General features: G+C 35.1%; 1 protein-coding gene across 23 annotated transcripts in view; it reads left to right on the plus strand.

Annotated features, from left to right (window-relative positions):
• HDAC9 (histone deacetylase 9) overlaps positions 1-25046 on the plus strand; it is a 926898-nt gene that overhangs the window by 327411 nt on the left and 574441 nt on the right. Inside the window, exon 1 of one of the 23 annotated variants that reach the window (XM_079152290.1) lies at positions 22992-23184. The exons of the other annotated variants lie outside the window; for them this stretch is intronic. The gene's annotated coding sequence lies outside the window, so the exon portion shown is untranslated. Of the gene's footprint in view, positions 1-22991; positions 23185-25046 lie in introns of those variants that run through there. 23 annotated transcript variants of the gene reach the window in all.

Consider the following 25046-nt stretch of genomic DNA (forward strand, 5'->3'; position numbering starts at 1 on the left):
AAAAGGATAAATTATGATATATTCATATAGGGGAATATCATATGGTAGTAGAAATGTAGCAAAGTATCGCCACATGAAATAATGACTCACTTCACAAATACAACGTTGAAAGAAAAAAACAGACACAAGTTTGCCTTATGATTTAATTAAAAAAAATTTTAGTTGTCAATGGATCTTTTATTTTATTTATATGTGGTGCTGAGTATCAAACCCGGGGCCTCACACATGCCAGGCAAGCGCTCTACCACTGAGCCACAACTCTAGCCCTGAGTGTGATTTAATTTGTAGAGTTAAAAAGTAGGCACACCTAAGCTGTGATGGTAGAATCTGGCTAGTTCTGGGAGTTTGTGACTAAAAAGGAATGAGGAGTTCTTCTGTGGTTCTCAGAACCTTTTCCTTCTTGATCTGGCTGGCGTTTTGGTTGTGTTTGCTTGTGTTACCACACTAAGATGTACACCTGTGGTTTGCTTATTTTTCTGCATGTATGCAGCATTCAAATAAAAATTTACATTAAAAAAATTTCCCTGCCGTATCTCTCCCCCCTGGCCACAAAAAAACCAGAACAATTCACTCTGTATTCATTATAAGAAGCAGCTCAGAGTTACAAAAATAACCTAAATCTGAGCTGCGGATGTTGTCAGTGGTAGAGTACTTGCTTAGCATGCACAAGGTCCTGGGTTCAGTTCATAGGACCAAAAATGAATGAACAAAACAAAACACCCTACATTTCATGAAATATATGTTTTCATTTCTTTATTTTTAGGTTTTATATATCTAATTTTGAGAAAATATTTCCCCTTCTGGCCATGTCCCAATGGTTTGTTATGAGATTTAAGTACACTAATGGTCTCAATATCTCAGATAATGAAAATCTCCAGTTTATACCTCCAATAAATAACTGTCTTTTTTTATTAGGGAAATTAGAACCATCCTATATTTTGTTTCACCTATCATCTGTTGCTGCCATTTTCCATGACAATCAATATTTTCAATTAAAAATATTTCATTGATCGAAAGAACCAATATATATTTACTATATCCTGACTTGGGGGAATGTACGTTTTTTCCAATTAAGGAATTACTTTCTAATAAAGATGTTAACAAATGAAACAAATTTCTCAAAACAAAATCTGTTCTTTTTATCATAAGCATTCAAGTTTAGACTGAGGGGCCACTTGTTAGAAAAATGAAAGGAATCAGACCAAGATTCTGCTTGGAAAGTAATAGACTCTTTAGTATGTTTGTGGAATAAATTAAGTTTGGAAGTCCCTCTAATTCTGATTGCCTAGAATATGTAAACAAGCATATTCAATAAGAGTATTATGGAATGTTTGCTGAGGCTAAAGCACCTGATTCTGATCTTTACATCCATCCACATCTGTGATTACTAATTCAACTGCAGTTCTTTAATATTTACTCTTCAGTTTTGCCATTATTTTAAAAATGGAAGTTTGGCAGAATTGATACTAATGGGAGCCTTTGCTTTGGCAAATGGAAATTTAGATGTCTCCACAATGGCTTTATTTCAGTGGAAGAAGAATTTCTAACAGAGCTTATACATTTCATTCTTATTCATCATCTCACCTTCCCAAGGCTGGCTAAATTCACTTACAGACAGAAGGTACATTTTGATAAGGACTTTGTGGCCCCTGGGGACAGTGATCTGGGATCAGGGTGACCTGGGTACTAGAAGAATTGTGAATTTGGGAACAGCTTGGTAGTTTTACCTGCATCTGCCTCAGTTCAGCCATCCTTATGGTAGATACTTATCCCTGGATGTTAAGGATTTTGTAAGACCCAAAAGAGAGATTGAGCAAAAGTATATGTCCCAAGTAACTTTGCTGTGGAATCCAGCATCTGAATTTCACTCAATAGTCTGAAGGTGGTAGTTAATAGTGGTGTGAGTGGTTGTGGATCAGGTCATCAAATTAGAGTTCAGAGGCCAGCTGCAGAGGGAGGGCAGTGTATCAGGTAGTGACCTGAGTCCTGGGCTGAGCCTAGCAGATGCACACACACGAAGCATCATGCAGTAAGCAATGTTGCCAGAGCAGGAATAGGTCGAAATTAGCAAAGGAATGTGAACGAGTATAAAGTAGAGGTAATAGTAGTAATATTGGGCAGCATAGGCCTACAAGAACACAAATGACATCCTTAGAAAACAACCAGAATATCAGAAATGAATCTTGGAGTTTGAGGCCCATGCTGTACAGTTGTGGCTAAAAATTGGAGCATGAGCCAATTTGTCCAGGGAAATTTATGGGAAACCACAGGAGGATAGGCCAGGCCTGCTGCTTACATATGTAGAGACAGAGCAGGTGAGTTGTTAGGAGATAGAGTTGCATCAACACGTAAGATACTTGAGCACCCTACCAGGGACTCTTACAGGAGTGCTATCATTGCTTCCCAAGACAAGTTTGCCATGCTTTCACTTTTCTCCTGTTAACTCTGATGCTTTTCACAAAACAAGTTATAAAGTACTCATTGAATAAATTAGATCTTCTGATCAGAATTTTCCTTAGGAACTTTTCTAATCATGTGGTTGGGGTGAAACCTGTTTTTTGTCTGTCTGTGGTCTCAGAAGACTGGAATTTATAGTGTATCTTTTTACATACCCCACGGCAGTCATTTGCTTCTTATGCATTTCTCACATTGGATTATTTCTAATAATATTAAATCACATTTAGTTGTGATGGTTATGCACAAGGTAAACATGGGAAAAAAAAGGAAATGTGTGTTAATTCTACATTTGCTAGTAAGATTTAATTCAAATTATGTACTTGCCCAAACAATCTAGATGAAAACTACATTCCCATTCAGACTTGCCTGTAAACAAAAGGGGAGGGGAATTTGTTCCTTTTTAGTTTAGTTGCAGAAATATTTATTTAGCAAGTACCAAGATATTCTTGGAATTAGATTGTGCACTGAGAGCCTCATAATCTAATATGAAAACATATATATTATTCAGAAAGCATAATTGACTACATTAATAATTACAGATTGATAAAACTTTCTAAAGTGTTAATTATGAAATTAAAAGTCAGTGTAGTTAGAGCAAAAATGATCTAGGATTTGTATGGTATAGTTAGTAATCTTATGAAAATACTGGAGATTTACACAGTCAGAAATTTTTAAATTTTTAAGCTAAAAAATCTTTTAATTAACAATTTGATGAATTGTAGTTCTTGGGCAATGTAATTAACCTTCTAATTTTAGGTAGGTCACTCCAATTTTAGATTAAAGCTTTAGAAAATTTTATAGAAATATTTTATATTTGAATAACACTTTACAGTTTGCAAAGAGATATGGTTTGAGACAATTTACTTTGTAATATAAATAGGTCAAGTATTTCCTCCATTTTCTACATAAAGCGTCCATAGTTGAGTTAATCAAGTTTACAAAGCTGATGGAGTTGGAAGTCAAACTCGTTTGTTCCCTAAATCCTTTCTTTCTGTTACATTAGGTTCAACATAATATATTCTTTTAAACTGTTTAAAATATAAATTATTATAAAGCAAAATAAATTTTTATTCATTTACTTATTGCTCACTAAATTAAGAATCTGTGGGTAACAGGAAATTTGTTTTATTAGTTTTCTAATTAAATAAAATTATCTTCTATGTTATTAGACAGCTGTTATTTTCAGCACTTATCCTAAAAAAAAGTGGCATATGATAATTAACTAATTAAACAAGTTTTATTTAACAATTCTGTGTTCTCATTACTGGGTTAAATATAATCATTTTTCTGTAACTGTAAAGTAGAATATCATAAGTTAATTTTCATTGCAGAGCTTGGTTCTTGCTAAGAACAGATATTCAATACAAAAACAGAGGACAGCATCAGAATTTACTTTCTTCTCAGCTGGTTTCTGATTAGTTAGTTGCCCCTGAGCATGAAGATCATACATAACTCACAGCTGTCTGTTGTCTGAATTTTTCCTTTACTTTTTTTTTTTTAAAACTGAATGCTTATTTGCTTCATTCAAAGTCTAATATTTGGATTAAAAAACAGAATCAGAGAGATGAATGTTAAGCATAATAAAAAGGGCAGGTCTTTTCTTGTTTCTTCAAAGAAACTTAATATTCAGTAGCCCAGGTATAGTCACGTAAGTAAAAGATAAAATGACTTCTTTTTTACTTGACATTCAAATGATATTTAAAATGGGTTTTTAAAACTGTTAGATCTAACGCAAAGAATCTTATAAAATTTGAACTAGAAATATTTATGGCTGTAATATCCTTGGCCCCTTTTACGATTTTGAGTGAATTTTTGAACAGGTCATTGATTGAATTACACAATCAAAAATTCCTGTGTAATTAAAGGATTTAAATGAAATGGGAAAAATTATGTGTTGGTGTTTATCTCTTCCAAACACAGAGGGAAAAATTCTTACAATGAGAATCTGTTAAACAAGTCTGTTTCTGTAATCATCAGAATTTTTAAAAAATATATTATAAATAATTATTTTTGTTTTATCACTTCCCAAAAGATCTAAGTACAAAATCTGTTGTATACCCAGAGGAAAGTGCAAGAAGAATGAGCTGAGTTGGGGATGTAGCCAACCATCTAATTACACAAATAGATTCACAGCACAGTTGGGTCACAAATTATGTTTCTAAACTTAGGAGATGAATCTCCACCATAAATTATTGAAAAGCACTCTATGGTGCTCCTCTCTCCATTCCTCACAAATTAGATTACTGAGAGCTATAAAGCAGCTTTGGAAAGTGTTTCCCATGCTGTTTTAAAATTTTCCTTTATCATCAATTAGTGAAAACATCATCTATAAGAAGAAAACATTGAAACCAAAGTATAAAGAAGTAAGGAAAATATTTCTAAAAGAAACAAAAGATTTTTAACCTACCTGATAAAATTAACTTAAAAATGAAATGTTTGTAGGTTTCCATATTCCAAATTTTCTTGGGCTGGAAATGCAATTACATGTTAAATAAATAAGTCCCCCATTTAATTTCCCTGTTGTTACCTGTGGTTGATGAAATGATTATGGTTGAAGAAGAACAAATTTTATGAAGATAATTTCATTCCACTATGCATGGATTCACTCACATTATTGGGCCACATTTAGTCTTAAGTTTACTTATATTCACTACTTTCATTAATGAAATTCATGAGCCTGATATCCAGTTGATATAAAACAGTAGGAAATAAGGTTATGAGTGACACCACTAAAATTTAAGATGTGGTTATTCTACTTAGGTTCTGATTTTTTCTACCCTTCTCTCTTTCTGGTGTTATTAAATTGGGCCACGATCCCTTAATCTACTTAAAGGGAAAAATTAACAAACTGTTGGCAAACAATGTTTTTCATCTGTTTTTCCAATACCAAATTGAATATGAAACTGTGATTTAAATGAAGGCTCATGAGGTCAAACCAACTTCAGGTACTGCTCTGCTCGGGAACTACAAAATGATTTTGCCCATCATCCTTTTGCTATCTAGTGCATTGGCTTCAAACTCGGGTTTTGTTATAGGAAGGTGGTAGTACAGCTTAAATGCTTACAGTTTTGAGATCTTAACCCAGTAGGAAATAAAAGATTGCCTTTTCCAGGATTCCCTCCAGTTAGGTTCATTGAGTCTCAGAGAATGTGATTGGTTCACATGTCTATTCCTCAGCTTAACCCTTCCTTAAGGGACAAGAAAAAATATATATTTTTTTCAGATCCCAGTAGATATGCATGTAGTTCTGTTACATTTTTCCTGTAGTATTTTGAATTTACTACTTAGTGTCCATCTTATCAGTTTGTATTGACTTACTCTTTTAATTTAGAATAAAATAAATAGTTGATAGTAACTGAAAGGGAAAATTCTTTGCAGGGTTATATTGACTAAGAAATAAAATTTATGAGACATTAGAAAGTATTTGCTTTTGAAATTTTAATGTAATGTTTTAATTATAAAATATGGTTTTAGAAAGAGTGATCACATCATTCTAGACTTTTAATTAAGTGTTTCTTGCTGATTATTATTGCCTGTCTCTGTGTGGATGACCCATCATATTTACAGATTGGTTGGTTTCTGCATATGAACCTTAATAGTCTCATAATTATATGTTATAAAAATCTGCTCTAATTAATTTTCCTTCATGTCAACTGAATTTGGCATCCTTGTTGAGGGATTAATGAGTTTCAAAAATAGTAAGTTTATAGAGTTCCATTTTGTAGATTAGTCAAAAGTAGTGTTAAACTGGCTTCACTGCATTGGAAATCACAGTTTTTCAGATGATAATAAGCATTTTAAAATGGATTTTTCTTGCCATTAGATAGGTCTTATTCTGCCCAGATCTCTGCCATTGGAAAACATCCTGCATGTGTTGCTTAAAGGACACCTGCCTATGCAAATGCACGTGACCAAACTAAGGAATATAGAACCTGTGTTTTTCCTGTTTCTCACTTTTAAGTTGTTTATGGGTTTGCCTGCTTCAAGTGGGGTTGATTTTTGTAAAATTGTTGGGCTGAATCACATTTGTTTTGTTGTGACATATGCTGCCTTGCCATCAGAGTAAGTGCCATTGTGCTGACAATTCCTTGGCATTCTGCCCTGGAGAAGTATTGTGTCATCAAAAGAGGCAGTCACCCTGTCAGTATCCGCGTGCTGGTAATTATAATGTGGACATTTGACCATAATTTGCAGGAAAAAAAACATCAAAAATAATATATTGAAATAAAAACCTTAACTAGGTAGAGTCATTTCTAATAAGAGAAGAGCTCTTTTTAGCTTTGGTAACTTACATGAGCATATGTGAAATATGGCTAATATTTCTGAAAGAAAATGGTTACTAGGAAACTGTGAAAAGCACCCTAATTACCTGACCTCCAAGCTATAGCAATAAATATAGACTTCAGATCACTTTGTGTTAAAACCAGTACAAGCTAATCCACTAATAATAAACCACCTTGTGGTTTATTTCCAAGGCAAGTAAGATGTACTGTCCTTTAAAAGATTGGATACCAACTTGCAAAGAATGGATTTACTTCAGAGTTTATAGCCAATGCTAATGTGTTTTAACTACTGCATTTTTGGTTTCTTATTGCAGTCTTCTACATCTTGGATAAAGGTCACAAAAGAATATGTTATAGGAAAACATCTTTTGTTTAAATTCATAAATGTTAAGTAAGTTCGTGAACTCTACCCAGAGCAGTGAAGAAGAGAAAACTACAGGTGGTGGTTCTTGTTTGCCACTCAAGCTCCCACAGAGTGTCTTTCCTTCCTAACCCTGACTGTCCTACCCCACCAATCTTCATGTGGACCCTTGCATTGTGGGTGCAGCTCTGTACCCACTATATTTCTTCCCTGGTAGAGCCAGACCTCACCCAGCTTCTTTGGTTTCTTAGCAGTAAGTGAACATGAGTGGGTGACTTCCTTTCCCATGCTGTTGGTCAAAACTGTGGTCAGTGTCAACTTTGGCCAAGACATGCTTGACCCAATTCTGCTATGGGAAACTGACCAAGAGGTTGCTCTTGAAATCTGGCATGAGTTGGACAAGCAGGTGTATCAGCTGGGCAAAACTTGCAGGTTGATTGGGTGCTATCTTTGGGTTTTTAATCTTTTCCTACTTTTTTTTTTTTTTTTGGCTTCTTATCTCAGATTCACAGATCACTTTCTCTTCTTAGCTGCCAGTGCCTAAAACCCTTACTTCCGATTAACTTTTAATAGCTAAGTCAGAAGTGAAATTGCTAAGAATTAATTCTTCTCCTCCTTCCAGACAATTTTGATTTTAAAGATACTGTAGTGAAGCAAGCATCGGATAGGAAAAAGCATAAAATTATATTAAGCATAGTAGAAATGGAGTGAAAGAAATTTGAAAATGATGAGTAAATAAATAAAAGGCCACATTAGTAGTATGCATGCTCAAGCTCAAATGGCTGATTTTTCCTTTTTTTTTTTTTTCCTTTGAGCGATCTGTTTTGTGGGGAGGCAATTTTTTTTTTTAACAGGTAAGACAAGCTTCATTTCACTGACTATAATTGAATAATGGCAACCGTAGAAAATAGCCCTTAGCCTTCAATTTTTGCTCTCTTGCCAGTGACTCAGCCTGCCTAGGGTGATGATTTAATTTTCATGGTATTCAAATTACAAATTAACATTTGTGAGTGTAGATTGGGGGGATGGTGCTGAAGCCTAGTAGAGTTCTCTAAGGATGGGGTGCCCCCCTGGGCCACATCATATAACTTCCTTATTAAAGGGAAAGGAAATTGGCTTTTGGTTTTCTTACAGCATTCCTTCTAGTTCTCCTGTTTTAGAAAGGCATTTATCTACCTACAGAATCTTAAAACCTCATAGCTCTTCCTATTTTAGAATATTTCAGATCTTCAGTTTGTATACTGTTATGGATGAAGTTAAAGTGATTGGGAAAGGCAACTGTATGCATGTTCCTAGTGATTGCAGTTTTACATGAGCACAATGCGTAATCCTAGCCCATCCCCATATTGAAGATAAATATATTATTATAAGCACTTGTGTTTATAGTTTAACCTTTATGGAATTATATGGAGAAAACAAAGCTTTTGACATCAACTAAGCTTGACATCAGGGCAGGGTAAACAGTTGTTTATTCAATTCCATAAAATTTGGTAGAATGGTGGTATGGAACAACTGCATTTGGGGGCCAAAATTCACAGTTTCTATATTTTATGAATTTCAGATTCATTCCTTAGTATCAAGAGTGGATTTTTCCAGAACTCAGCTAGGAAATATTTGGAGGGAAAGAACACTGTGTTTTCCTGTTAGGTAGATTGAGCAGAAAAATTATAAAAACAAATGTTCTACTGTGACTAACATTTGCAACTCAACCTGTTTAATAGGCTCTGGAAAATAAACAGTGGTTCCTGAGGAAAATTAGAAAAGCCAGAAAGACAAAATTAAATTAGTAGCACTATTTCTGTGGGGATGCCTATTACCTGGGGAAAGGAATAACAGCATCAAATCTAGCAAAAAGTCTATGTGTGTGTGTGTGTGTGTGTGTGTGTGTGCGCGCGCGCGCGCGTGCACGTACCATATGCATACATACTTATACATACATATTTCTATCAGACATACGTGGACATAGCAGTCAGGAAAAAAAACTGGAACCCTAAGTATTTGGTTAAGTGCTGGAAACTGATACCAGATTGATTTTTAGAATGTAAAGTTAGTTCTTTTTGACAGATTGATCCTATGATAAAATTATAAAAGTCATGAGATTTAAAAATAAAAATCTGTTAGGCAATGTTGAAGTAGATTTGGAAATTTTAGATTAGGTTTCAGTTAAAGTGATAAAAATGGGAATTTTAATGAAAGTATTTCTTACAAAATTAAAGGTTTCTAAAATATTTTTTGACTTAAAAAATTAATCTGGAAAGATTTTAGTTAAATCCAATATTTCTCAAAAAAAAAGTCAATAAAATTGTAATCTGGTAGTACAGAATCTGCACCTGCTTTTGCTAGTGGCAGTATTATGTTATTTTTATTCTGGTAATTGGACTCCTATTTTTTACCATATGCAATAACACTTATATTGACAGTATGCAAAGCAGCTGCTTTCTAAAATCACCTTAATTCTTAATGACAAATTTGAACTGAAATCATCACTTTATTTGAGTTAAGCTGCCTACCTGTAGATCCAGGGCAGCATTTGAATAGAACTCTCCTGCAATAATTTTAAGACTAGTTTTATTGCATTATAATTAGGTTTCTTTCCTATAAAGTTTTACAAGAAATAGATTTTCTCATTTAATATTTTCCCACAATCAACCAAAATCAAATCCTAAACCAAAGTCTGTGATGTTTGTTTGTTTGTTTGTTTGTTTGTTGGGGGGTACTTATGAGTACTAACCACAGAAGTGGAATTTTTAAAAATTTTGGCAAGAGCCGTCTTTTAGGAAAAAATGACTCACCTCACCAATCTATTGCTTATAACATATAGATGGGAGCTGCTTGAATGTTTATATAACTGTAGTTTGGATACAGATGAGGTTTTTGTTTTAGTTTGTTTAAGCAAAGGAAATAAATTTTGAATAAATCAATTATTTGATTAAAGATAGGATTCTAAAATTGTGTTTCAACTAATATGACCTTAGTCACTTTTATATGATTTCACAGTGGTAATCCTAATTTATGTGTAAGGGTTCTTACCCTTTATTGTGTGGCAGGCATTCTGTTGAGCATTACATAGATTATCTCAGTGATATCTCCTAGATGTTATATTAGGATGAGAAAATTGAGACCCTGGAAGTTCATACCATGCTCATGCTCAATAAATTAATCAATGGTTGTGTTCAACTAAATACATCTTATGGTTTCATTTTGTCTGTATCTTTTAATTAATTGTAAACCCAAGTTTGAAGCTTCTGGTCTTGACATTTAAAAAAGAATGGACTGGAAATTATAAGTCTGTCATATAAAAGCGTTTCTGTTAACCTTTCAAGTAATGATGTTATAATAATAATTCCATTTCAATAGTTGCCTCCCAGTACTTAATCTCTGATAAATGAATTATTGTTCTTATAGTCTCTCATCTTCTTTCTTGCCTCTAGGCTTCCTGTTCTCATCCAAGCTTTATATAACTGCACATATTATTACCCAAATAACAGATTCACATTATTATTCTGTTATTAAAAGGTACTGTTGAAGGCCAGGGCTTTTTTCTTTTAATGTGACAAAACCTACACAGTGAAAATATGTAATGAATATACTGCCTTCCAGATGAAGAAATAGAATCATGCCAGTACTTTATAGCAGTGTGGTCACCTCCCAATCTCTAGTCCAGCTTCTTTACCCCAGGTAATCTCCATTATTTCTATTAATTTCATTTCATTTTGTCCGTTTTTAATACTACACATAATTGTAATTGTACCGTACATATTCTTCTGTGACTGGTCTTTTCATGCAGACTTTTGGCATTTTGGCAAATGTTTGTGGCATTTACCCACAGTGCTGTTTGTAACTGTAGTTTGCTGCTTTTCACTGCTGTTGTAATATCCACTCCCTGACTTTATCACAGTTTTCACCAATTATGGGTATACAGTTGTTCATGCATTTTTCCCTACAAATTGACATTGTGTAGACTATGAATATGATAAAATTTAATACTCAGTATCAAACAGTTGTCCAAAGTAGTTGTGTCAATTTACAGTCTTACCAACACTCTATGAAAGTGTAGATGCATTACTTCTTTGTCAATACTTGGTGTCCCCAGTCTTGGTATTTTGAACCATGCCAGTAGCTAATAGTTTGGGTTTTGTTATGGTTTGGATTTGTAGTGTTTCTCAAAGGCTCATATACTTGAAGGCTTGGTCCCCAATACAGCAACATCCAGAGATGAGGTTTATAGAAAGTGATTAGATCTTGAGGAGTCTGACCTCATCAATGGATTGATCCATTCAATGGATTCGTAATTTGAACAGACTGCTGGGAGGAGATGGAAACTGTAAGCAGGTAGGAGATGGTTGGAGAAGTAGGCCACTTGAGTCCTGTGCTTGGGAACTGTGTCTTGTACCTGCTTCCTGGCTGCCATGAACTGAGCAGCTTTCCTCTACCATGGCCTCTTGAAGTCATGATGTTTCTGTCTTAGAGCTAGCAGACTGTGGACCTGTGTTCATAAGACTAAGGCAATGCATTCTTTCTGGCAGCTAAGGCCATTCCAAACTGCTTGAGGTCACCCACTTTCCTACCTCATGACCTTTCTCCTCTTCTTGAAAGCCAGCAGCAGCGAGTAGAGTTGCTCTTATACCTCAAATTGTCTTTTTCATCATTGGGTCTTTGACCAACTCTTTTGCTTTTATGTTTTCCTTTCCTTCCTTCTTTCCTTCCCTTCCTTTCCTTTCTTTTCTCTTTCTTTCTTTCTTTCTTTCTTTCTTTCTTTCTTTCTTTCTTTCTTTCTTTCTTTCTTTCTTTCTTTCTTTCTTTCTTTCTTTCTTTCTTTCTTTCTTTCTTTCTTTTCTTTCTTTTCTTTCTTTGGAATTGAACACTGGGGTACTTAACCACTGAGCCACATCCCCGGCCCTTTTTAAAAAGTTTTTATTTTGCTTAGGGCCTCACTGTGTTGCCAAGGCTGGCCTCAAACTTGGCATTCCTGAGCTGCTGGGATTAGAGGCATGTGCCACCTCATGGTTCCTTTTCTATTTTTGAGAACACACATGACTAATTTGGGTCCACCCGATATCCAGGAAAATCTCTCTATTTTAAAATTCACTGATAGCTCTCTTTTCACATTGCTGATAGTTTCCTTTGCTGAGAGAAAGCTTTTTAGTTTGAATCTATCCCAGTTGTTGATTTTTGCTTTTATTTCTTGGGCTATGGGAGTCCTGTTAAGAAAGTCTGATCCTAAGCCAACAAGTTGAAGGTTTGGACCTACTTTTTCTTCTATAAGATGCAGGGTCTCTGGTCTGATTCTGAAGTCCTTGATCCATTTTGAGTTGAGTTTTGAGCAGAGATAGGTGTTTAATTTCATTCTGTTGCATATGGTTTTCCAGTTTTCCCAGCACCATTTGTTGAAGAGGCTATCTTTTCTCCATTGCATATTTTTGGCCCCTTTGTCTAATATGAGACAATTGTATTTATTTGGGTATGTGTCCGTGTCCTCTATTCTGTACCATTGATCTATCTGTCTATTTTGGTACCAATACCATGCCATTTTTGTTACTATTGCTTTGTAATAGAGTTGAAGAGCTGGTATTGCGATACCCGCTGCTTCGCTCTTTCTACTGAGAATTGCTTTAGCTATTCTGGGTTTCTTATTCTTCCAGATGAATTTCATAATTGCTTTCTCTATTTCTGTAAGGTACATCATTGGGATTTTAATTGGAATTGCATTGAATCTGTATAGCACTTTTGGTAGTATGGTCATTTTGACAATATTAATTCTACCTATCCAAGAACATGGGAGATCTTTCTATCTTCTAAGGTTTTCTTTAATTTCTTTCTTTAGTGTTCTGTAGTTCTCATTGTAGAGGTCTTTCACCTCTTCTGTGAGATTGATTCCCAAGTATTTTATTTTTTTCGATGCTATTGTGAATGGGGTAGTTTTCCTAATTTCTCTTTCTGAAGATTCATCACTTATGTATAAAAATGCGTTGGATTTATGGGCATTGATCTTGTAACCTGCTACTTTACTGAATTCACTTATGAGTTCTAAGTTTTCTGGTGGAATTTCCAGGTTCCTCTAAATGTATAATCATGTCATCAGCGAACAGGGATAGTTTGAGTTCTTCTTTTCCAATTCGTAGCCTTGCCCTTCTCGAGGAAGTAAACTCTTTCAGGACCTCAGTAGATTCTCATTTTTTTAACATAAAAAAATAGTACTGTCAAAGTGAGCAGGGCCTGGCCAAGGGCTTCATCACCCCTTTCAAATTTTGTACCAAGGCTCTCTTACTGACCGTAGAATCAATATTTATTTGTACCATCTTTCCTATAATTTAAGAAATGTTTTGCTTATCATTACAATCATTTAATTAATTTAAAATAAAATTGATTTTTTTATCCTTACAATTGAAAAAACATTTCACTGATAGCAAACTTTAATCCATCTGCAATTTTTTTAATGAGGGGAGTACCAGGGATTGAACTGAGGGACATTTAACCACTGAGTCACATCCCCTATTTTATTTAGAGACAGAGCCTCACTGAATTGCTTAGCACCTCACTTTTGCTGAGGCTGGTTTTGAACTCACGATCCTCCTGTCTCAGCCTCCCAAGCCACTGGAATTACAAGTGTGCGCCACCATGCCTGGCTTCCATCTGCATCTTTAATTCCCTTTTTCCATGTATCATATTCATAGGAGTAAAACCAAGACCACAGATCATGGAGACCAAAATTCTGCCTGTTACATCTGGTGTTCAGTCCATCATCATGCACCAAATGTCCCCACTTCCTTTTCCCAAGATTCTTCTATTATTTCAGGGTAACTTTATTTTTTCTAAATTTCCTTTGTTTCCCCACTTATAGTCTCTCTCTTTCTCAGAATAATTTACTCTCATGACTAGACTATTTCTCTATCTTTCCCAGGTACTTTTATTGTTTTGGGTGGCTTCAATGACCCTCTGTATACCAGTGATCTTCGCATCTCTTTTTTGAATGCCAGACCAAAAGTTGAAGCTACCTACTTGCCACTCCTACTTTGATGTGTGACAGTCAAATCAATTTTAATGAATCCAAAATAACTTGTTATCATCCAGTCCTACTCACCCATTCCAAACCTGCTGATCTTCCACTTACTTCTTTGTCAGTAGTAACCCCACAATCCCAATAAGATAGGTGGACCAGAAACTTAGTGATCATTTTATATGCCTCCCTCTCCCTCCTGTCCCAACTCTTTCAGTCATTGATATTTTGCTTCTTTATAGTAACCATCCCTTGGATATTTCTGCTAGGTCCCGCTAACATTTTAGGGCTTAATTTTACTCCAGGTCTCTGCTGTTTTTTTCTCTCTGGAACAACTTGCTTTGTTGCTCTGCCTGCATTTTTTTGCTGGGTCTATAATGCTTACCCTTTAGATCTCAGATAAATGCCACTTTCTCAGGAAAACTCTCCATGAATCCCAGAGCTTTCAGACATTCTTACACTTGTTTAGTCTTATGCATTCTTCACATCTCACATTACTATACTACATCCATCAAATCAAGGAACCCACAATAGTACATTACTGTAAACCACATGCCATAGTTTCTTTGAATTTCAATAGAATTTCCTTTTTGTTCTTTTCCTCTTCTAGTCTTCCATCAGGCATGTAGGATAACTGTTTTACATTTCAGTATCATGGCTCCCTAACTTCCCTGGTTCATGACACTTTCTTGGACTTCCTCATTTTTTACTATTTTGAGAAGTATTGGATGGATATTTTGTAGAATCCTCCAAATTTGATTTTGTCTGATAGTTTTTTCATGGTTAGACTCAGGTTATGGGTTTTTGGAGGAAAACTAAAGAGGTAAAGTACCTTTTCCTCATAGTAACATGTCCGTATGACTCATACCAGATGATACCTGGCTGAGGGGATGTTTGCTAGACTTCTCCAGTGTAGTTACTTTTCTTTTTCTCCTTTTCCATACACCAGTCTTTGGGAGCAAGTCACTAAATGCAGCTCATAATCAAGGGGTTGAAAAGAACCCTTTCTCCTACTTGAGAAGAAAATATCTACATAAATAACTCAGAATTTTTCTGTATGTCTTCCACTGATTTATTTAACCACTTATTTATAACCAGGGCTTTTCTATTAATCTGGTCATACGAAAATTTATTTTACTTTTTGTGTTATTATTCAATACTATTTGATTTTGTTGCTTAAATTTTTATAGGCTCAACCATTGGGAGCTATAATATTTTAAAGTATGTTTTCCTGGTTAGAATATAAGCTCTAGAAGAATAGATGTTATCTCTATTTTAAAATTTTAGTGACTGGCTTCTGGTAGAAGTCAGTATTTATTTCATGCTCAAATCAATACATGCATGAATGAATTAATAGGACCTGTAAAGGTGAGAAAATAGTATTCTGCTTATGTAGTGCTGAATGATTCCTGAGTTGCCTTCTATTTCTAATCACTTAGTTATTTTTCATATTTTGTGAACCTCAAGACTACTATCTAGGCACAAACTAAATGATACAAAAATAAATTTAAAAGAAAAATAAACATCCGTAATGTTAGACTTGTGTTTACAAAGATGATATCATTGTTACCTTAGGTGTGTCTCATTCCAGATGTTTATTTTTGCTTCCTGCTATTCCTTTTATGTCTTAAAATCACCTACTCTGTATTGATTCTGACCCATGCTTAGTTGATTGTCTCAGTGATGCCCCATAGTTAAGCTGTCAGGTTTTTATAACTTCAACTGTTACTTTATTGGTCAATGTAACTAAGTCAAAACCTATGGAAAGGAGCTGAGGAGATTTTTGTTTTGGGGCCTACATGTGTATATGACAATCTGTGAGTGTGTGTGTGTGTGTGTGTGTGTGTGTGAGAGAGAGAGAGAGAGAGAGAGAGAGAGAGAGAGAGAGAGTGTGTTTGAAAGAGGAACACTGGTAACTTTATTTATGATGTTCTGTCAGTTTCTCTTTGGGGAAGAGCAGTAACTTTTTTGTTTAAGTTTGGGAACTTCTCACTACTATTCACCATAAAATACAGATATCATAAATCAAAAAGCAGCATTAAATGTTGTATTTAAACATACTATTTCTGGGAAATACCAGACCTAGTGTTATTTTGGGAAACTGTGGGTTGACCTTGCAAAACTCCCATAAAGAAAAAAAAAAAAAAAAAAGGAGCACATTTTAAATGGTGACACATCTAACAGGGAACTTAAAAGAGCAAGAGAAAGTGTGTAGGTGTTCAATAGTAACAACCTAATGGTACCACATTGTATTTCATGAATGGAAGCAATTCACAAAGTTCCCATAAATAGGACCTCATGCAAGAACATACCTAATAGCTTTCTCTATCATTCATTCTAGCAACATTTTGGAGTCCCTACTAAGTAGCAAGCAGTATTTTGGTTGCCGTAATAATAAAAATGAATGAATTACCATCCTTTCCTGCATCTAGTTCAGTTTGGTGGTGGGAATTTGGGGCTTACAGTTAAGCCACTCATTAATAATAGAACTAATAATAGAACTATTTACTGTAGGTAAGATCAACTTTGAGAATAAAATCATGTCACTCAGAATGTCTTTTTGCATTAGATAAGCAAGTAACAATTGCGTACAAGGACTATAAGGAAATACGTCAGAGACTTAATGGACATGATCGCTATGTTCCATGGCTTCTAAAACAAGGATATATTTGTTTAAATTTAAGAAACAAAAAACAAACCAAAGCAGAAAAGCCACTTATCTTAAGCTACTAAAATTTATAAGGATAATCTCAATGTGCCTCATATTTACTTTCATATGTTCAGACATAGGCAGGGATTTGTATTATAAGTAAATATAATCTGAAAGCAAAAACAGACTCAAAATCAAATCTCCCAGCTATTGGCAGCTAAGGCTGTGAAATTTTCTTTTTTTTTATATTAAAATAAAATTATTATTTTAAAGAACATTAAAATGTAGAGGCAAAAGAAACTTTCACTACAGACATTAGATGGCCTACTTGCTAATCAATTAAGGCAGACATTGGTAAATTTTTTCACTAAGGGGAAAGAAGAATATTTCTGACTATGGCATTCATAAAAATGCAAATAATACGTCCTTATACCACCCTGAATCAGATATTTAACTAATTGCCCTATATTATTCTTACTTACCCTTAGATTTGAGAACATCTATCTCATTTACCTACCCAGATAACTGAGGTAGGAATTTGTTTCTACAGTATCCCTGAGGCATTTCCATTTAGCTTGAAGAATTACTTTGAAGTATGTGGAGTTATCAGATGGAACTTCTATATTAAATAATTGATAGAGAAAATATGATGGGAAAATTTCTACTGGGTTTAAGTCTAAAAATGAAAATACAAGAAAGCAAGAACCTTTTCTCTTGTGTTTATTGCTGTATTTCTAGTGTCTGAAATCAGGCCTGACACAGTGTAGCTGTTGTGAGAAATGATTTGTGTAATGAATGAATGAATGCACTTTTTCACATTCCTTCCCTCTCAGCACACTGTGAGGCCCTAAATCCAAATGGCTTGATTATCTGCCTATTTGTATCCAGCAACCAAGCCATAAGCACAGCTTCCCTGCTTTTTATGCCTTGTCTTTCAATTTTTATCCAATGTTCTATCTCTTCTGAATATTTTTGGGGTTATGAATCTTGCCAATGAGGGCACCATTCCAGTATTCATGGATCCAAAGAAACTTTAATAAACATTGATAATTAAATTAGCTAAGAATGAGTGTCTACTAGAACAGTGGGTTAGGTGATACCTCTGTGTCCCCAGCTTTGGATGTTCTCCCTGGAATGCCACTGAGGTAATACAACTCTTTACCTTTTTGTACCTCCAGGCCTTTTCACACACTGTGTTCTCTGCTAGTTTTTAATTCCTGCAATGAAAACTGGGATTAACCCAGATAAAGTCACGTGCTTTAATTTCTTGGCTAGTAGATCTGTAGTCCCATAATGTTACCACCCTTGTGAGAGAGAAAAATCAGACTATTACCAGAAGGATGTGGAAGAGAGATACGCTAGGAAGACTCGAATAGTTTAGATATGTTGATTTTGGCTTCTTTTTTTTTTTTTTTTAAACTTGTAAATGACTATTTATGCTCTGGTTTTCCAAAGCCATTCCCAGTTTATAAATTCTACTATTAATAGAAACCAGTCTAGGCAGTCCATGCCAATACCTCTCTCCTTGTCTCCTTCTCCTCTGTGAATGGTCCTCTTCTGTAATTGTTGTAGACTTCCTCTAAACCTAATGATTTGATTTGGTGTGCTGCTTTAGCTGCCTTTGGCTGGGAGATTTAATTTCAAGTACCATTTTTGCTTTCATATTGTATTTGCTTAAAATACACATCCCTGCCTATGTCTAAGAAAAGATTATTACTGACAAGTTTTAAATCTAATATCATGGTAGGAAATGAATTGATAATATTCAGATCATTGTCTCTAATCAACTCACCTCTGGTACTGTCCTTGATTAACTGCCACCCAGACATGTGCTGCCCTAGCATGGTCCTGGGCCTGTTCCACAGGGTAAGGTCCCTTAGAGAGAATGAAGTTGTTTCCCAATTAAAGCCACCATCACCCACATATTCCCTTCAAACTCTCTCTTATTCTTTATTATAGTCTGCAGGTCCTGGAAGGTTCTGAGTACCATCCCTTCTGAAAGCATCTTGTATATCTCTCTCCACTGCTTTATGTGATGCAGAAAGTTGGAGATGTTCCTCTGTCTTGAATGGGCCTTCCCTAGGTGTTTATAAGGCTGATTCATGTGTTTTAGATCTTAGCTCAAGTTTCACCAATTTAGCAAGAGATAGCTTCTCTGCCACGCTTCTAAATGGTTCATGCCTCCAAAATTGCTCTACATCCCATGGCCTTGCTTTATTTCAGTGTTGCAGTGATCACTATCTAGAATCTCACTTCTTGTTGTACTTATTCATTATTTTCTTCTCCTACTAGAATTCAAACCCTGTGAGAAAAGGGATCTTACTTCTGGTTTATACCAGGTGTAAGAACAGTACCTGGTATACTAGGTGCTCTACTATAGAAATGAATGAACTAAAGCCTCTTGGTAATTTCCAAATTATCTGTGATAGACAGCATTCCATATGCCCAGCAATCCAGATGAGCTCACCTACCTGAGTGATATCAAAACCAGGGAGAACAAAGTTCAAAGTATGTTTCAGACTCCAGGGAGCTAAATTACTGGACTTGCTGAATCTCTGTTCCCAGAAACAAATGCAGACACAGGGATCACCAGCATGATTTAACACTCATTCAAAGAAAGGTGTTGGGGATTTGCAGCAACTTTTATACCCATGCTCTTGTGTTGCCCTTCTAAGTATCTGTGCCAGCACGTTTGTAGAGCTCAGCAAAGAATTTTGCCAGGCTGGAAGAAATAACATGTTGTAAGTATGATGGAACCTTAACACAAGGCATTAACTCTAACTCAGGGGACTTATTTTTGGTTTGTCCTTTTAGAGGACCCAGCATTTCTATTTTCTACCAAAGCAACGGTACTTATGTATACACCAGTGTCACATATCTCTAAGAAACAATATTTCTTTTCCATTTATATGCACCCATAGCCCAGATGCACATTTGCATGTATACACAGTGTGCTGTGTCTCTAAGAAGTGTTGGCATAAACCAAACCATTACCATAAGGGACTAAAACAACCTCTGAGTATATAAGGAGGGATTGTTTTGGAAATTTTTAAATTAAATGCAAGAGACAAAAGGTATGTTGGACTGTCTTTAACAATCTTGATTTTTTTTTTTTTTTTTTTTTGCCCCTGTAACTCTTCTTGGAACATGTTTAATTATTTATAGCTATAGTAATACATAATTGGTTCACTTCTCACTGGCTACAGCTTTGTTATAATGTTTTCCTTAGAGGTTCATGCTGATGTATCAACCTTTCAGTTTTAAATGGCCTTAAAGTACTTCAAAAATCAGGGCCTCTGATCTCTTTAGGTAGAATCTGAGAGGAACCTCATATTATATTAGCTGTGTAGTAAATAATGCTATAAGGAAGCTCCTGTTTGAGTTTAAGGTGCTCCATATGAATCACTTAAAATGTAAAAATAAAACAACTAGTTCTTAGTTTGCTACATCTTTGCACATCTGCCCTTCTTACCTGTGTTATTGGACTATCTAAGAAGTAATGGAGGAAGGAGATGGCATCATGATATTTCTCTTGGAAATGTTCTCTGTGTCTTTCTGCCTAATGCTGTGTTCTCTCGAGCCTCAGTCATGTCTCACATCTTTTTCTGTGTGTGCATACATTTTTGCACTTTATGGAAGCATCATTAAATTGAATTTAGAACTAGCAATATAGTACGTGGCAGAATGTTAAAAATGGGTAAATCTAAGTAAAGGCTATGTGGAGTTTATCACACTATTCTCTTACCTCTTCTCTAAATTTTAAATTATCTAAGAAATGAGCAATATCCAGGGGAGTTAGACTTGTGATTTACCATTGTGGACATGCTCTGTATCTGACACTGGCACCTCAATTTTTCCCTGGGTGACTCTGGCCACAATAACCTCCCGGGTAGACTTTGCCTCACTGATGAAATCTGAGATTTGGGAAAATGAAATTTGAAGAAACAAAATTTGTATCTAAGCTTTAGAATGTACCAAAACTGTTCTAAGGAAGCAATATTTTATAACAGTTAATTTTAATATATTATTGTCTTTCAGCTATAGTGCCCCTCCTTTGAGAAGGAACACAGATTCATTACCAAATTTTAATAAACCTTTGCATTCTCAGATAATTTAAAAGCATGCTTGAAATATATGATTATTTTATGTGTTTATCTTGAGCTGAAACTCATATTCTGTTTTCAGGATATTAGAGAACTGCTTCTTAATAAATGCAGCAGTAGAAACCTGAAAGTCAGAGAGACAAAAATAGTAAGATGTAAAGCCATCCATAACTCCAATATGGAATACACAGAGGAGGTAATCTGAGAAGAAAGGATGAAGTGAGGGAGGAAAGGGGAGGAGAGAAAAGACAAGAGCAGAAGAGAAGGAAGGGAGACAGGGACAGAGGAGAGGGAGATGTAGCTATAAAGACCCATTGTGTGGATGTTGCTGTCTTCACTTACTAGGAAGTATATAATGTAGTTGAAAGACTGTCTAAATAAGTTAATAGAATTTTAAAGCTAAAGTTTATTGTGTGGTATGAATTTACTCTGTGGGTTTTGTGGATACTCAGGCTACCAGCCAGGCCTAGTTAGTGCCGTGGTCAGATATAGCCCTTTGCACAACAAAGGTTGGAAGAATCTTGAGGTAGTTAACAACCAGGCCTGATCTTCTCACCCGAGGAGGCTACTGCCTGAGAAACAAAACTCTGAAAATGGAATATGAGCCATTTAATCTTCTGGCCATTTCCTTGAATCCACACGAAGTCCCATGTCACCAAATATTCTGTTTCTTGAACCGGAGTGGAATTGTTCTGTCTGTAGAATGAATGAATTGAATTTTCCAGGTCATATTATTATGGAGATATGAGCTAATTTTACAGATTGTGCCATTCTTCTTAGAAGATGGATTTATATACAGTTTTTTAGTTGCAATCCCTCTGTCCCTGAAGCTATGCTGCTCTTATTATCAGAAATTTATTTATGGTAGAAAGAAGTTCATTCTGTAGGCTCAAAGGTGGCAAAGGTGGCAATTGGACAATAAATCAGTGCTTTAACTGTCAGCATGAAGATGCTTTTTTTTTTTCTAAATTTACTAACACTCTAGCCAGTCACCATGCCTCCCCAGTCCATGCAGCTGCATAATTATACATCAGATCTCCAAAATGAATTAGTTTATTTTTAAAACAGCTAATTGCCTTAGTGGAGTCATGTTTTACCAGAAGCACAAAAGGGCTTTGTTCATTGCAGGGAAATTTTCTTCTGGAATGACTGTGTTAGGCTTTAGCTTCTGCGAATGTCAGTCATAAACAACAAAATATCAGCAAAATCTGCTAAGAACACTGCTATTCCAGAGCTTCCAAATGTGACTTCAGTATTATTTACTCTATACATACTGTGAAAGATCTTAAAATTAAAATGGCATACCTAGTAATGTTCTGGGGAACAATGATAAGTAATAAGTTTCCTTTTATGTATGTTTTCTATAGCTCAGTTTGGATTACTTCTCTTAAACCCATCTATGTATTTATAAGGCACAATTCCTATTTCACATTTGGTTTCCTTTGCCAACAATATACCAGTTCTTTGGACCCAAGACTTCTATTACATTCTTAAACTTGAATCTTTTGAATTTTGTCTTCAGATGCTACTTTCAAAGTCTGTTTTCTGCTGCTAGAATACAATAACACAGACTGGATAATTTACAAACAACAGTTGTTTATTTGGCTCACAGTTCTGGAGGATGGGAAGTCCAAGGACATGGAGCTGTTATCTGGTGAGGGCCTCTGTACTGCTTCATTACATGGATAAAGGGAGAGTAAGAGAGAAGGAGGAAATCAGGTTGAACTCATATCAGGAACCCCTCCTGTGATAACTACCCCATTCCCTCCATAACAACATAAATCCATCATGAGGGGTGTGCCCTCTTGACCTAATCACCTCTTAAAGTTTCCACCTCTTGACACTGTGACAGTGACAAATTTCACATGAGTTTTGGAGATGACATTCAAAACAGCACTATTGTACTTAAATAGAAGTAACAGGTGTGATATTTATATGTCACTCTGATGGGGGGTGGTAAAGGTCTCAGAAAACACTGATTAAAGGATGATTGCAGTAAGTCTCCACAGGGTGGCATTACCTCAACAAATTCACATTAGTGATGCTCACAAAGACTAACACAGTCAACCCTAATACAAAATGAATACTCGTAAAGAAAAGTACTACTCCAAAAGGCGATATCCTCAAGAACTCTGAACATCAAATTCTGGAAAAACAGATTATAATTAGAAGGATGACGACAGAATTTTGACTCAAATTCATTCTTGTTAGTTATGTGACTTGAACGTTTAGAAGCATGAGGTTCAGTTGATCAGATGAATAGGCCTCCAAGAGACACAAATGTGGCCTGCTCACCAAGAGAACCTCAGATCTGGCCCAAGAGGGAATGTGAAGTAAGTTTCTGGATTTTGTTGCATTTCTCAAAGATAATTTTAATTGCTTAAACTTTAAGAGTTAAGGCATTGGTGAGTATTTGAGACTATTTTAGAGAGAGAAAAGGGAAATGATTACCACATAATATCCATTTTTAAAATTTTTCATTAGATATCTTGGTTCTTCCCCTCTAATATTCTTCCCTAGCAGACAGTAATCTTATCTCTATATCTCTGTCTTGTTTTTTCACTCTTTCTCTACACAGCCCCTCAAAGGTATATTTTCTTGAACAATGAATTTCTGGCTCCAGTTTTTTATTCCCACCCAGAAGAGCAAAGCCTGAAATTAGCTAAATTCTTTTTATTGTTTGCAGAGTTTTCTTTCTTTTTTGCAGGGAGTGATGGTACTGGAGATTGAATCCAGGGACACTTAACCACTAAGCCACATTCTCAGCCCTTTTTATTTCTTATTTTGAGACAGGATCTTGTTAAGTTGCTTAGAGTCTCACTAAATTGCTGAGGCTGGCTTTAAACTTTAAATCCTCCTGCCTCAGCCTCCCAAGTTATTGGGCAGAGTTTTGTTTTTTAAGTGTACTTAAAGGTGCTGGAGACCTCACCTTCCATGTTAAATAGGTTTTCAAAGTATTCACCAATAATCCTAGAAAAACATTCTGCTGTTAACAAAAATAATATTTCCTATTTGTAATTATGGAAATTAACCTGCCTCTGGGACTGAATTCCCTCTCCCCAGAGAACTTGGGTGGGCATTGACAATGTTCACCTTTTTGTGCTGTTGTCTCTGACTCCTAAACTAACTCAAACACCTTTCAGTGGATTTTTAATTCAATAGATTAAAGTATTTAATTACATTACATTTAAGTCAGACTAATCTGAAATCTCTTATATGTCTTCTGACTCAAGTTATCTCTCCAAGAACTTGAATATAAGGGAGATACTAATAACCCCTGAAACCTAACTTGAACCACATGTACTGACAGTTTAATAATTGACAATAAATAGCTAAAAGCCATTCAGGGAAGCCTAGTATCCAATGTGTGAAAATTTCTAAATCAAATTTGACAGAGAAGATAATCATTTTCATAGGTATATCTATATGTCAATATACACATGTGTTTATTTAAGAAACCAGAAAAACTGTTTACAAAATATATTTGAGATGGATATAATTGTGATGAGATATTTAGGGAATGAAAGTCAAATTTTGCCTGTATGGAGAAAATGCTTCTTTACCAGCAAAATATATTTTTATAATTTAAGAGCTTTAAGATGGTTTAAGAATTCATTTCTGATCATATTTCTTAGCTTTTATGAGTCTTTGAAACTTAAAACTGATGAGGAGCTTATCATTTGACAACCACACAAGTGATATTCCTAGAATTTAATGCTATGTTGATTCTTAAAATGTGTTGTTATAGCAAATTATATTTATCACATATATTCACAAAAAATGGAGATAACTTGAGAACAACCATAAATTGTCTTTGATCTAATACCAACCTTTCACAGATTATAACTACCTTCTGATCTTTCTGCCAGTGGTGTATTTATTAAGGTATCTTAATAACAGTTCCAGAAGTTTCCATTTTAGGTTAAAATGCATTTGCCTATCATGATTGCATCCACATTTTACAAGTCTTGCATTTGACACTAGAAAACAAAGATCAGTCAATACTTTAATTGCCTGAGGGCTATAAACAGACATGAAGCATTTCTTAAAGCAGTAATCATCTGTAGAAAAGAAATTGTGCTTTTAAGTGCAATTTATGCATTTACTAATTTTGTACTGCACTATCAAGATGATGGGCTGCTCATTAGCTCTTTCCTTTTATGTTACATTACTTAATTTTAAAATCAACTTTTAT

Source organism: Sciurus vulgaris, assembly GCF_902686455.1.
Source record: "Sciurus vulgaris genome assembly, chromosome: 8".
NCBI lineage: Eukaryota > Metazoa > Chordata > Mammalia > Rodentia > Sciuridae > Sciurus > Sciurus vulgaris.